The sequence below is a fragment of the Convolutriloba macropyga genome, chromosome 9, assembly GCF_964194025.1.
Source record: "Convolutriloba macropyga chromosome 9, txConMacr16.3, whole genome shotgun sequence".
Lineage (NCBI taxonomy): Eukaryota > Metazoa > Xenacoelomorpha > Acoela > Convolutidae > Convolutriloba > Convolutriloba macropyga.
Genome location: NC_134476.1, coordinates 26,449,949 through 26,462,999, shown reverse-complemented (window position 1 = coordinate 26,462,999; position 13,051 = coordinate 26,449,949). Strand labels below are relative to the sequence as shown.

The window sequence follows — 13,051 nt, the reverse complement described above, 5'->3', positions numbered from 1 at the left end:
TTGTAGAAATCTGGCAGTATCTGTTAGAATAAAGGAGATCTTCTATTTCTGGCAGAAAATGATGAATAATCTTGAAGATTCTGTCAACGACGGTTTATCTCGCAGAACTTTCCGGAACAAAATTGCGCAGAAAAATAGTCTTCTTATAAGATTCCATGTTCGTTCCGGCTGAGCTCTATTTCAAATGGTTGATAATAAGCTTCGTTCATTTTCATTGTTGGCACAATTATTGCCATTACAACTGCCTTTCGAATAAAAGATTAAAAACATTTGAAAATACTACAAACTGCTAGATTATCAACATTTCAGAATGATGATTTACAAGTTCACTTTCATAAAAAAACTTACTTTTTTACTGTCAAAATGACATTTCTGTTTTCTTGAAAACAGGCTCAGGTGAAATTATTTTGCCACTTAGAAGGCAAATAGCTAATTGTTAAAAGAAGAGACATTTTCTTATAAAGAGAAGAGACAATTTTTACTTCATCATTACAAGCTTCATTAAAGGACTTGAGTCCAGCTGTTGACACTTGTGTTTGAGAAAGAGAAAAATCTTGGTCACGCAAAACAAAGTCAAGGGCGTGAAGGTCACTCAAAAGGGCAAATGTTCAAGCAAAAATTTTGCATAAAAAAGACCAACACGTTTACAATAATTGCTTCAAACTTCGTTCGGGAGCAATTAACAAAATACTTACAGAAATCCCGATTTTAAAAGCATTTGGCATTTCATTTATAAGAACTTGAGATAAAAAATATATTGCAGGAATCTTATAGAAAGTAGTTTTTGCAGAAAAATTTGGTTGTTGCTGAAACCTGGCAGGAAAGTGATTATCATGTAGAAATCTGACAAAAGAATTGTTATCTTGTAGAGCAGCAGAGAAAAGTAGTTAGTTTTGGTTACAGCATATTTCAATTTAAGTCCTTCCGAAAATTCCCAACGGTATAATTTTGATGAACCATAGAAAAAATGGTTCTACTTCTTTTCACCCCGATTTATTTAACCCCCTATAATTTAACCCCGTATATAATCACCCCCCAGTCATTTAACCCCGCAATTTATTCACCCCGAAATCGGTTTAACACCGAAATCTTTTATCTATTTCGGCATCCAAAAGAACAATTAGCAAAGCTAAAGTTCAAAGGACTTAAATAACACAAAACTACTGACCTTCAAGAGTGCGGCATTGAACAGCTTGCGTTTGTTTCAAATTAAAGAATAATGACGAGACTGCTTTTTAGAACAATGCCTTTGATCGAAAAAGAACACTTGACAAGTCTGACCTCTTTTATGTTGCACTTTGATTTGAATCAAAAAAGTTCAAAAACTGTCCTAGTCTAGAAGACGGAAAAACGGGTACTTTTCAAATGAAAGGATGAAAGCTAAATTTTAAAACGAACTTTCTGAGCAGGCATAAATTAGCAATTCAAAACAAAATTCAACCGTGTATTTAACAGAATTTCCAATGAAATCCAGATTGATATTTTTGCTAGCAGCTACGCTGTGCAAGCTTCATATCTAAATGTTGCAAAACTGTGTTCCCAATTAGGGGTCCCATCATAGGGTTAACGCCCGGGATCAAATTCCCTAATGAGTCACGATATGAGGCTTCGACGTAACTCCGTGAGGACGCAAGGAGGGCGCCAACTCAAAAATATTAAGATGGATTTCGAATTTAAATTAACACAAAAACAAACATAATAAAATACACGATAAATACACAACTAAGTCAAACTGGCAATAGCCCTGAAAAAATGGATATCAGTTTCATCCCTGTAAATGTGCATCAAGTTTTGCACTTTCGCTTTCAAATTCTCATACTTCTTCTTCTTTGGGAATTTGTGACCGGATGAGGCATTCAAAAAGTTTAATTTTTGCACCGCAGCGTCTTTTTGTAAATTAGTCAAAAGTTTCCAAATTCCGGGATGGGATCCGCTGAATAAGGCTTGTATCCCATAATGCCAGCCCTCAACAGCATTGGTTGTTCTGGCAATTCCCTCAATGGCTGCGTCCCTTTGATTCCATATTTAAACAAAGCTCGTCTATTTATAACAACGCAACGAAATATAAACAAAGCTCGTCTATTTTCTCAATAACGAAGCTATCCAAATTCTGCTGATCCGCCACATTCGTTATTTCCTCGACAATCAATTCAAAAGATTTTTCTATTTGCTCACTTCTTTCAAAAGCTAGAGCAGGGATCATTTTAAGCGCCAGGGCCACTTCATGATTTTCTGACACCAGCTTTTTTAGTCCAAGTTCTCCAATTTTTCAAACAAAATTTTGAGTTAAATGGAAATAACAGCCCGACAATATTGAAGCTGGATGATGTTTTTGAAAAGCATTAATAGGGGCAATTTCAAAATCCAACAGAACCTTATCCGGCTTACAATCTGGGGCAAAGGTGTCCAAGGCATCAAGTAATCGGCTGTACGTTTTTTCCGTTTTGTTGGGAAGGAGGGCATATAAACAAGCAGGGGCAATACCGAGAATATATACATGAAGGGTGTATATTTGATAGAAGTTTTTGGGCGATAGTTTAAACGTTCCATCCCCAAGCCAAAACTTGGAGCTTTCGAGAACCGATGTCATATGGGGATCGCCAAAAACTAAAATACGCTCGTTGTCATCTTTTCCGCTGTCATACCGCAAAAACTCTTGAAATTTATCGGGTATATCAAAATGCCGGTCCGATGGCTCATGAACTGACACTACGGCAGCTACGGCTGCTGCGGGTGTTAGGTTTTCACTCAGGGCTTTAATCTCTTTTATAACTTTTCGCGTGGCCGGCTTTCCAATCGAAGCACTATGATTGTGCTCACCGTTCACGCGAATGAGTTGGTCATCTTTTGTTAAAGCGGAAACGCGGCACTTGTAACTTTGATATTTTGAGCAATTCCAGGCAGTGGTAAACTTATTTAATCTTTTAACATAAAACTCATGCCCCTCTACAACTAATATTTCTTTGTTTTTTGAAGAAATAGTAAACTCAAAGTCGGCAGTTATCATGCTGAATTCAAAATGCAATAAAACAAGAAATGTTCTTGAGTTACATCCAGTTTTCAATTGCTTTTAATTGCCCCATTAAGGATTAGTTGAGATAACTAATTCGCTAATTGTTATAGTTTTGCATTAAACTATTGTGTCGTTTGCTCTATGTCCCTGACAATTATGATCCATGAATTTACAGATTAAAATCGGGGTGAAATGATTGAGGTGTGAAAAGCATGTTCACACCTCAGTCATTTCACCCCGATTTTAATCTCCATTAATTAAAATAGAAATAATTGAGGCTTAATTATCCTCAATTATAGGAAGCTTAAAATCGGGGTGAAGCAATATAGGGGTTAAATAATTGAGGGGTTAAATGATGTAGGGGTTAAAAAATCGGGGTTATAATATAGGGGGTAAAAGAATAGGGGTGAAAAAACAGGACACCGAAAAAATAAACTTACAAGCAACGCCACCAAACACCACAGCTCACCTCTTTTTGAGGTAAATAAATCAATTAGACAGACGAAAACTTGCCTCTGGTCTTTTCTTACTCACGATGTCGAGCTATATCAACAAACCGAAATAGTAAAAGTTGACATCTAAGCTTAAGAAAATATAGCTCGTACAACCAGCTAAGTTTCCCAGAATAATTTAACTCGAGGTGGTTACAGGTATGGAAATCCCAGGTTTTCAAAAACTCTTCGAAGCAGGGAGTTGTATTCTGCCGTTTCAGCTTCGATTGATTTTGGTGAATCAAATTTCATTCAGTGGATCAAAAACTGAATCCTCAATTCAATTTTACCTGAGCGTTTATACTCTTGTTTATACTCTTTAGCATTCTATGCAAAGCATTTACAAAGCGCATTGCAACAAAATGAGGTATTAGTCGGACGAAAAAGTTGAAGATATCTAATACCGTCAACCTCGAATTCCGCGTCTGGAAAAACACTCAAGTAGAATGAAAAATTAGCCCCAAGTTCAGGTAAAGCCATAATCTACATTTTTCTCGCAGACACAGAGGCTTAAAGTGAAAGCCACAAAATCATAAACTGTAGGACATACCTGAATTGCAATTATTCAAAGAGGAATACTGACCAATAAAGTATGCAAATAGGATATTGTAAATGTAATGAGGATGCTTTTAGGGTAGAAAACTCCCTTACATCATCATCCCACATATAATTGGTAAAGAGAAATTGGTAAGTAATATATTAAACGCATATGCAGTATAACCTTTACCGAAATACCAAATCCTCTTTGCCTACAAAACAATAACTATGCAAAAATTGAAACAAAGTATACCGTTCCTTGAACATGATCAGCAGCCTTAATTCGATATTATCCGACAAAATTGGTAATCGCTTTCGTTCTCATGCAATTCCATTGTCTGAGTTACGGAAAAGGGTAGAAACACAAACAATCAAAAACCAGCCAAATTACCCTAATCTTCAAAAACCTCCGACTCCAAAAAATCGATACATTGTTAATCCAAACAAATTTGTGCAAACAAACGCAGGTAAGTGTATTTAACAGAGCGTGAAATTGGTACTAACCGAGGGTAACCAACCTAGTTAAGAATAGTAAAATGGGGCTGATATAATAACTTGAAAAGGAGCGGAGTAATAAAAGACTGGATTAATAGCTAATCCAGGCTGGAAGCGATGTGGAGGCTCGATAAAAGCTGAAAAAAGCTGGAAAAGTGAGGAAACAGAGACACGTGAACACAAGTTGCAAATGGGCGGGCGGGAAGAGTAGTAAGGGAAGGAATATGATTAATATTTGCCACCCTGGCCTAGTCTCAGAATTTACGATACTCTGTAATACCTTTGGATAGTTATATAGTTATAATATGTAACAGCAGCCGACAACAAAACCTCTCTCACCCCTCCCCCAAACAAAAAAGAAAACAAAATGGAACACAAATAAGGCAGAACCAATTTCGCCATAAATTCACCATACTTTTACTGCTTAATTCCTTAATGCAATTTACCGTTTCGGTTACTTGTATATCCATCTTATCCGGCTAAGCTGTAGGAATCAAATTTGGATTCTTGCTTTATTTGGATACTATTACAAGCCCTGCCTGGGTGGGAAGTTAGGCGTTATGGATACATAACATAACCGTAAATTTACAGTCACGGAGGGCGGGCAACCAGAGCAATTGAGCATACACGTATTATATACACGCATTCTTAATTCTTTTACCCCAATCGAGGGCAGACTAAAAACTGGGGCAAAATCAGGGTTAAACATTGCCCAAAATGGGAATCAGCAATCCTGCGAGAGAGAGAGTATCATAAAAAATGAGGCGTGATTAGAAGACTACGTTTACTCAACTCAAGAGGTAAAAAGAGAACGCTAGAATAAATAGATGAGCGCACAAAGGGTTTTTCCACGCAGCAAATGTGAACAAAAACAATGCCCAAGCCGGCCCATTACACACACTTATTCTATATGTCTGCTTTGACTGATAGGGTATCGATTTAGGGTTGCCGCAATAAAGCACAACGGGTACATGCACAGGGGACAATGGGAGGAGTATTGCTTCCTGGTTGGGAGTTTGCGGAAAGTTAGAGACAGAAGGGCGCCAGACGACAAATGTGAACAGTGAATAATGACCCCAGTACCCAAATATATTCCCCCTCTGGCATTCAAAAGAAATAATTATCCAGTTCACAAAAAAACAGGCCATGTTTTGAAATCAAACTTTAATTGTACTTCAAGACTAACTGCAGTTTCGCTAATAATAGATGGAACGAAAATAGAAAAGTTGAATTCAGCATCTCACACATCTTTGAATTTTGTGATTTTGGCGAACATTGCAATGCAAAAATAGTGAATTCAAATTCGGGTTAAAACCGGAGAACATTTATCTCAATGAGAAACGAAATTTTTAAACACATTTTACTAACTTTTACACAGACAAAAAACAATTGAGCGACAAACCACAAAAAACCGAAAAAAAACTAATATCTTTGATAAAAAAAAAACAATCGAAAACAAGCAATTAATCTGAGTATTTGAGCTGCTGACGGAGATCTTGCAAATTATTACACCTCATTGATACTCTCACGTAACCTTGAGATCAACCAGTAAAGGGCTACTGACTCATCTAATGAGAACCTCATTGACTGTCTCAAAATGATTAATGACTGCAAGCACGACCCAAGTGAACTCAGGTTGTATTCTCCAATTGGCCCACCCAATTTCTGCTACGTAAGCAGGGCCCAGTTTAAAAAATTGAGATCTCTCACAAATGTGGTATCAAAATAATTTCCGTTCAGTATGAAAATGTCTGCACTTTTGCAATAAGCAAATAAAAAATGGAAATGGTAATTATGTCAAAATTTGACATATTTAGACCTTGCGAACAGTATCTTGAAAATATTTTCCCATGATATCGTGAGTATAACTTTGCTGAAGACGAAAAATGAAATCCGCATTTCTAAAAATCTTTCACATATTTTGGCGGAATATCTTTTATCATAGATGATTTTATTGAGCATCTGTTTTGAAATAACGCTTTCTGATCTACCAAGAATTCCATTGGCAACTGAAGTTAAAATATCAATGCACCTAAAAGGTTGCCTTTGTAAAAAATAATCTCAGACGATCGGCAGCTACACAGTGTTAATCAGTACTTGATCATTAAAATTAGTAATGCACCGAACGGACAAGATTTATAACTGCATTTTATGCTGCCAAGTAAAGACCGCCCGTATTTTTTCGATTATTTCCTCGTATTTTGATAAAACTATCAACTAGCTGACTCACCACTAAGCGGCAGGAGGCAGACGGTCATATATTAGCCAAGCCCCCAAAAATAATAAAATATCAACAAGTAAGCAGTAAGGTTCGGAATGATTAAACAGAATTCAAACACACTTTTCCTCCCTATGAGAGGAAGTGAAGGAGCATCTTGGGGGAATATCAAAAGAGAACGGGTCAAAAAATCTCAAAGCACATCTAACATAATGTGTGTATGAGAAAGAAACACGCTAGACTCATTTTCACTTTATCGGATTAAATTTCACCCATAAATAATGTTTCATCAGCTGAATAACGTTTTAACATCACATTAACGTTTCAATGTCTCGGAAAATATACTGCTCAATTTTCAGCAGTTCCACTTTAGAATGAAAAACTCTGCTTGAATATTAACAACTCATGTAAAAAATGATCACATTCGAGGCATACGTAGTTTTTCTCTGAGGAAATTCAAGATAATAATTTCTTCAGGGGAAAAATAAATTAATGGTTTTCCGGGAAAGCAGAACAAAGAACTTAAAAATCCCGCCGACTGAAAGCAAGCATTCTCATTTTACGATCCAGACAATAAAAAGTCCAATTAATCCTTTTTAGTCTGCTAATTTCGACCTTCACAATGTAGAGTTATTAAGCACAATCAAACTTCAAAGCGGCGGGTTTTCTGTAAAAAAAAGACACTGTGTGACAAATTGAACTTAAGAAGGTGAAAATCAAGCTGTCTGCCGTTACCTCATTTTGTGCGCGTGATAAGCGTGCATAGAAAATAGGTCGGGCGGGCGGCAAGCGCACAATAGCAGGCATGTGAGTAGTGAGGAAGCAAGTAAGTGAACGGAAGAGAGGCGTAAAAGAAGGAATAAAACGCTCTTCTTATCACGCCGGCACGGATGGATGATGGATGGCATGTACGAGTGTCTTTGGGATGAAGGAAGAGCCACCGGGGAGGGGGTGGAGGGTAGTTGTTTAGAGGCGAAAGGGGAGGAGGAATGGGGGTAACTAATAAAATATCAAATAGGTAGGGAGTGGTGGTCGGAGGTGCCTCGTTCTATTGTACTAGCTAGGAATATTGGCCAACAGCGAGATTAGCCGACAAGGGAAAAATTAGAAATTTTTCCGACGCTTAAATCTGATTAAAATTTGATCGAAAATCGGGTTGACAAAAAATTACTAGTTCGTCCTGCCACACATTACAATTTGTGTGCGGTCGGGTTGTCGGCTTAAATTCTCATTTTTGGGTCTTCGGCTAAAACTTCTGTGGGAAAATTCGGCAATCACCACTTGCTACTCTCTATCTTTCTGTCCCTTCACAACTAATGAGAAAGGGAGAGAATGGGGAAAAGGACAAAAGGCGGCATCTAACAACAGGCAGTTCCGTCTAAGCGCATAAAATACCGACAAAGATCACAACGTACAAACTGTTCTCAATTAGCAGAAATCTGATTTTAAAGCCTAAATTCATTCAAAAAAGAAAGCAATTCCATTGGTTGAAATTCTTTTTTGCTCCAACTAATAATAAATTTTAAAAATCATTTCAAAAAAAGCTGAATGTTTACATTCGAGGAAAACCAAAATAAATATTCAACTTTTCTACCTTTTAGTGCGTAATAATATTTTACAATTCACCAGCAGCAAAACAGCAGCCTAGAATGAAGACAAAATGAACCGTTGAATTATTTAAAAAGAAAGAGGGAAGGAGACAAAGATACGGAACAGAAAATGCGAGTGATGAGAATTAAGGAAAAGGTGGGAGAAAGGGAAAGATGAAAGATGGTGGGGAGTCTTCGGTCCTTCACTGGGTTAATGACAGCACTGTACACTCAAGCCACAGCTCTGTAATCATAGACCAATAAGGGTTGAAGCAAGCATACGAAAAGGGTCAAAAAGCGGCTGTATGCTGAAGTGACCCAGCAATCCTGGGCTAAAAATAAATATGGATGCAAAGCACTTTTTAAGTTAGATATGAAATTTCATTCGCTTGGAATGAAGATATAATTAGAAACAGTTAATTATATTTAAAATTGGGTTCGAAGATCTTCATGCAAAAAATGCAAATTGTGCTCAAAAAGATTTTTAAAAAGCATTATAAGTTAAGTTACTCTCTTGAATAAAAAGAAATTAGCAACCCCCCTCTCAATTTGTTTCCGGATTCACTGTATCGTTTGTCAATTCATTTTATTACTTTGGTCTCTGTAAAAAAATTACAGAGATCATAGGCTTGTTAACTTATGAGTTATGTACTCTAACTTGTAACTCTAAATTATGTCAATAAAATTCATTGCAATGTCAAAACAAAAGACTGGCAGCGCACGTAGTAATTTTATACTATTCACTTTCCCGTTTGATAGATAAGCCTGTTTGAAAACCAATTACGTCATCGTTGTAACGAAAACAAAACATCTGAAATGGTCGGCTTGGAGGAATATTCAAACCACTATTAGACAAACAAATACTGCCATTGGAGAGAGGGACTGCCTTTTCTCTTCAAAAAAGTGAGATGACATGAAAAGAGGTCCTTAAATATTTATAAATACCATGACTTATGATAAAGAACAATGACTCAGAAATCAATTAAAAGAATTTAGGATTTGACACGCAAAAGCACTTTAAATAAGAAGCACTCAATAATTAAAATCTCAACAACAAACACTGGAGCTTTAACCTGATCTCAAAAACAATAAAAATGAGGAATTTCTAATCCAACCCTCTAAAGTTGTTTGCGAAACAAGCATCTCTTGCGAAAAAAAAACTTTCTTAGACAATCCTCTGCTGAAAGACGCAAAAAAATGAATCAATAAAATTTTTTGCTTTTTTAGTTCTCGAGAAGATTGAGGTGTGAAAATTTACTCTTTTCACTACATCATTTTCCCCGTCGCATGATACGATTCATTGATCTCAATATGTCAATTTCAATGGAAAATAGTCGTCAGATTGCCTGAAAATAGCCGCGATAGACGATTGTGGCATTCCATGAATTGAAACAACTAAAGAAATAAGATAGACAGATTGACCGCAAGTCCTTTATTAGACCACTAAGCTTTTTGGTTAGATTCGGACTGTCATTTTTATGACATATGAACTCTATAAGGAGAAAAACCCAATGGAAGTATCTCAAAATTAATATTCGAATCCAAAACTCTAATACTGAAGAAATAGGGCATATACCTTTGGCACTACTTAGATGCACATTATTGACCTTTAACTAGTAAATGTTCATAAAATTTAAAGTTCATTAAGCGAGTTCAGAAGGCTTTTTTTGAGTGAGTTAGTTACACAATAGACCTAAAAGCAGAACAAATGACGTCACGCACACAAACTTTAAGTGGAAAGCAGTAGAAATCACTGAAATTGAAACAGTCAATTCCAAGAAGTTCGCAAGATTCATCGATGGAGACGACGAATTAAAAAAAAACATAGCCGGACAAGCAGTGACAATTAAAGGAATTTTTATACACTAAACAAAAAACTAGACCTAAATACTAAATCGGACTATGAGTGAATTGGGAAAACCATCTCTTAAAAAACAAGACAAAAGTGAAAAAAAAAACAAAATCAAAATTCAAAATGCCATATTTGATCACAAAACCTCTAGCGAGAAAGATAAATTTGGTTGAAACAAAAAATAAGCCTTGAATGAACAATGAATGGATTGTATAGAACCATCTAGAAAAAAAATCCGATCCAAAAAATCGAAAAAAAGTAAAAATCAAAGTTAAATTGCCGCATGTGAACAAAAATCTAGCGAAAAAGCGACTTTTTGTTCAAACACCGTTTTCTCACACTACTTTAAAATTAGAGTGAAAAAATTCACGCCGCAAAACCACTCGCTTTTCCGCTCCACTTCCAGTTTCGGCGTAACCAAAATCACTTCTCCAATTTGACTTCAAAAATCATTGGAATTGTAAAAAATTCCAATGGAATTGTAAAAAAAAAACACGATGCCCCCAATAATAGCCGCTATTGCTTCGCAACAATTAATAAACATAGCCAACAGATTTTCGGAAAATTCCTTTAGGAAAAACAGGATGTTTGCTTATAATATACAAACTTCAGAAGTCAATTTTTTTAGCACGTACGTGCTAAAAAAATTGACGTACGTGCTTAATCGTATCACGTACGATTAAATACATCATGCAAACCAACTAAGAGAGATGCTCAGATTTTATTAATTGACGTCACTCGTGCAATTAAGTTGCTGCCCGCAGAAGCTGCACAAAATTAATATTAAAACTAAAAAAGTAGGGCCTAAGGCATTACCTGAAGTGAATATTTTAATTCTAGTAATTGTTTCGATTACCAATGTTTCGTGTCTTACAATGACATTGAATCCCTTAATGCAAAATTGACTCCAGCAAAAACTAGCAACTGAAACCGTATTACAATGTTGAAATGCATGAATTTACTATTTAGTTTCAGCGACAAAAAAAGTTATAAAACCGTAGCAGTCATTGCTGCATACCATTTCAAACAATTAAACTGAAGATTATTTTGAAAGCAACACACTTCATTTTTGCCAAACATCAACGCATAAGTTTTTCTTTTTAATATGCTTCGATATTTCAAATTAATGTGTACCTGGGTGTTTTGGATAAATCTTACAGTATGAAAAATTAAAGCCAGTCAGCCACGGGAATTAATTATCTCCCTGTGCTAACGCCTTCAGTACAAAGCACTAAGTAAAATTCCACTTAAATACATTCATATTTTTTGAAAACAATTAATTTGAAAATTATGGAAACCATAAGCTATCAACTTAAATCATTAAATCGGTTCATTAAAACATCCATACGAAGACATTGAGACCTGAAATTAATAAAAAAAAATGTAGTATGACTAATAGAAGAACAAGAAATTCTGAACAATCAAAAGTTCAATTAAAACTTGCTGCACATCATTATCGAAGCCATTCAAAAAATAATACAATCCTCAGCAAATGAATTTTAAAAAGTCCTTATGTATAAATAAGCCTGTGTCAATTGTCAATCGATCATGTCTTCAGTAAGTTAATGTGACGAGTTAAACATGAACCCACTTTGCTGATTTGCTTTTGTTTCACAAAAAAAAACATTTCACTAATGAAAATAAGCTACAAGTTGAAAGAAACAAGATTAAAAAAACGGCAGGTTCAAAAAGACAGATATTTTATAAAAACAAATACTCAAAGTGATGAGAAGCTTTAGCTATCAATTGAAATCATTAAACAGGTTAATTTATACATCCATATGAAGCCATTTAGACTTATCACTATCCAGAATAATTTATACGACTACAAAAAGTAAGGCAAAAATCGGAAATTCAATTGAATATTGCAAGAAAACGGCGTAGAAGACGTTAAAACCAAAACCTATTCACTAATTATGTTCAACTGCGCCTTCAACGCCAAGAATGTAACCGCGGATCAGTCTTTAATACAATAATTTGAAAAGACAACAGAGAAGAACAAATGTTGGCAAATGTCGAAAAAATCGGGAAAAATGGAATAACTCGTAGTATCAAAGCCAAAAACGCAATCCATTTAGAAAACCGCAATGAAGGCAAATGTCACTTTCACTGAAATAAGGAGGCGAGATCAGATTGGTCTACAAGTTGAAAGAAAAATAAAAAAGTGACAAAGCTCAAGTGACAAGCCGGCAGATTGCCGGAAAATAGCCGCTGTTGACGCACTTGACGTACATAGGAACTGAAACAAGAGACAAATTGACCAAATTTTTTTCAGTGTCAAAAGGTTCTATAATTTGGAGTGCAGTTTCAGTTAGATTCTAAAAATATACTTAAATCGGGTTTCCGAATAGCGATGTCAACTCTAATGAACTTTGATAACCTAATATACTATGATTTAATGACTGGTCTTTATCGGTTGATCCGGTTTCTTTTGATTTTGATCTTTCGACTTTGACCGTATTCTCCACATTACGTAATTCAATACGTGGAAGAATTTAAAAACCATTCAGTTGAAACAGTGAGTGAAATAAGTCAGAAGTCAAACGTGGAAGTCGTTAACTTAGGTAAAACGAAAAACGTGATCAAAAAGTAAAGCGATTTGTGAAACACATAGCAGGACAAGTCCTGACGTACAATTCAAAGAAGTTTCACTGACTAAATTGAAAACTAGGCCTAGTAGGGACTATGAGTGAACTGGGAAAATAATTTCTAAAAAAAAATCAGATGAAAAAACTTAAAAAACAAAAAACCAAAGTTAAAATGCAGCATTTGAACAGAAGACCACTAGCAAAAAAGTGAGATTTGTTTTGAACAAAAAAATAGGCCTGGAATGAACTATGAATGGGTTCGGAAAAC

The 13,051-nt window shown here is 35.7% G+C and overlaps 1 protein-coding gene across 9 annotated transcripts in view; it reads right to left on the bottom strand.

Moving 5' to 3' along the window:
* Positions 1–13,051, bottom strand: part of LOC142345689 (uncharacterized) — a 70,195-nt gene that overhangs the window by 44,067 nt on the left and 13,077 nt on the right. Inside the window, exon 2 of one of the 9 annotated variants that reach the window (XM_075397927.1) lies at positions 4,055–4,673. The exons of 6 other annotated variants lie outside the window; for them this stretch is intronic. The gene's annotated coding sequence lies outside the window, so the exon portion shown is untranslated. Of the gene's footprint in view, positions 1–4,054; positions 4,674–6,766; positions 9,332–13,051 lie in introns of those variants that run through there. 2 more of the 9 variants (XM_075397926.1, XM_075397931.1) reach the window with 2 other exon arrangements.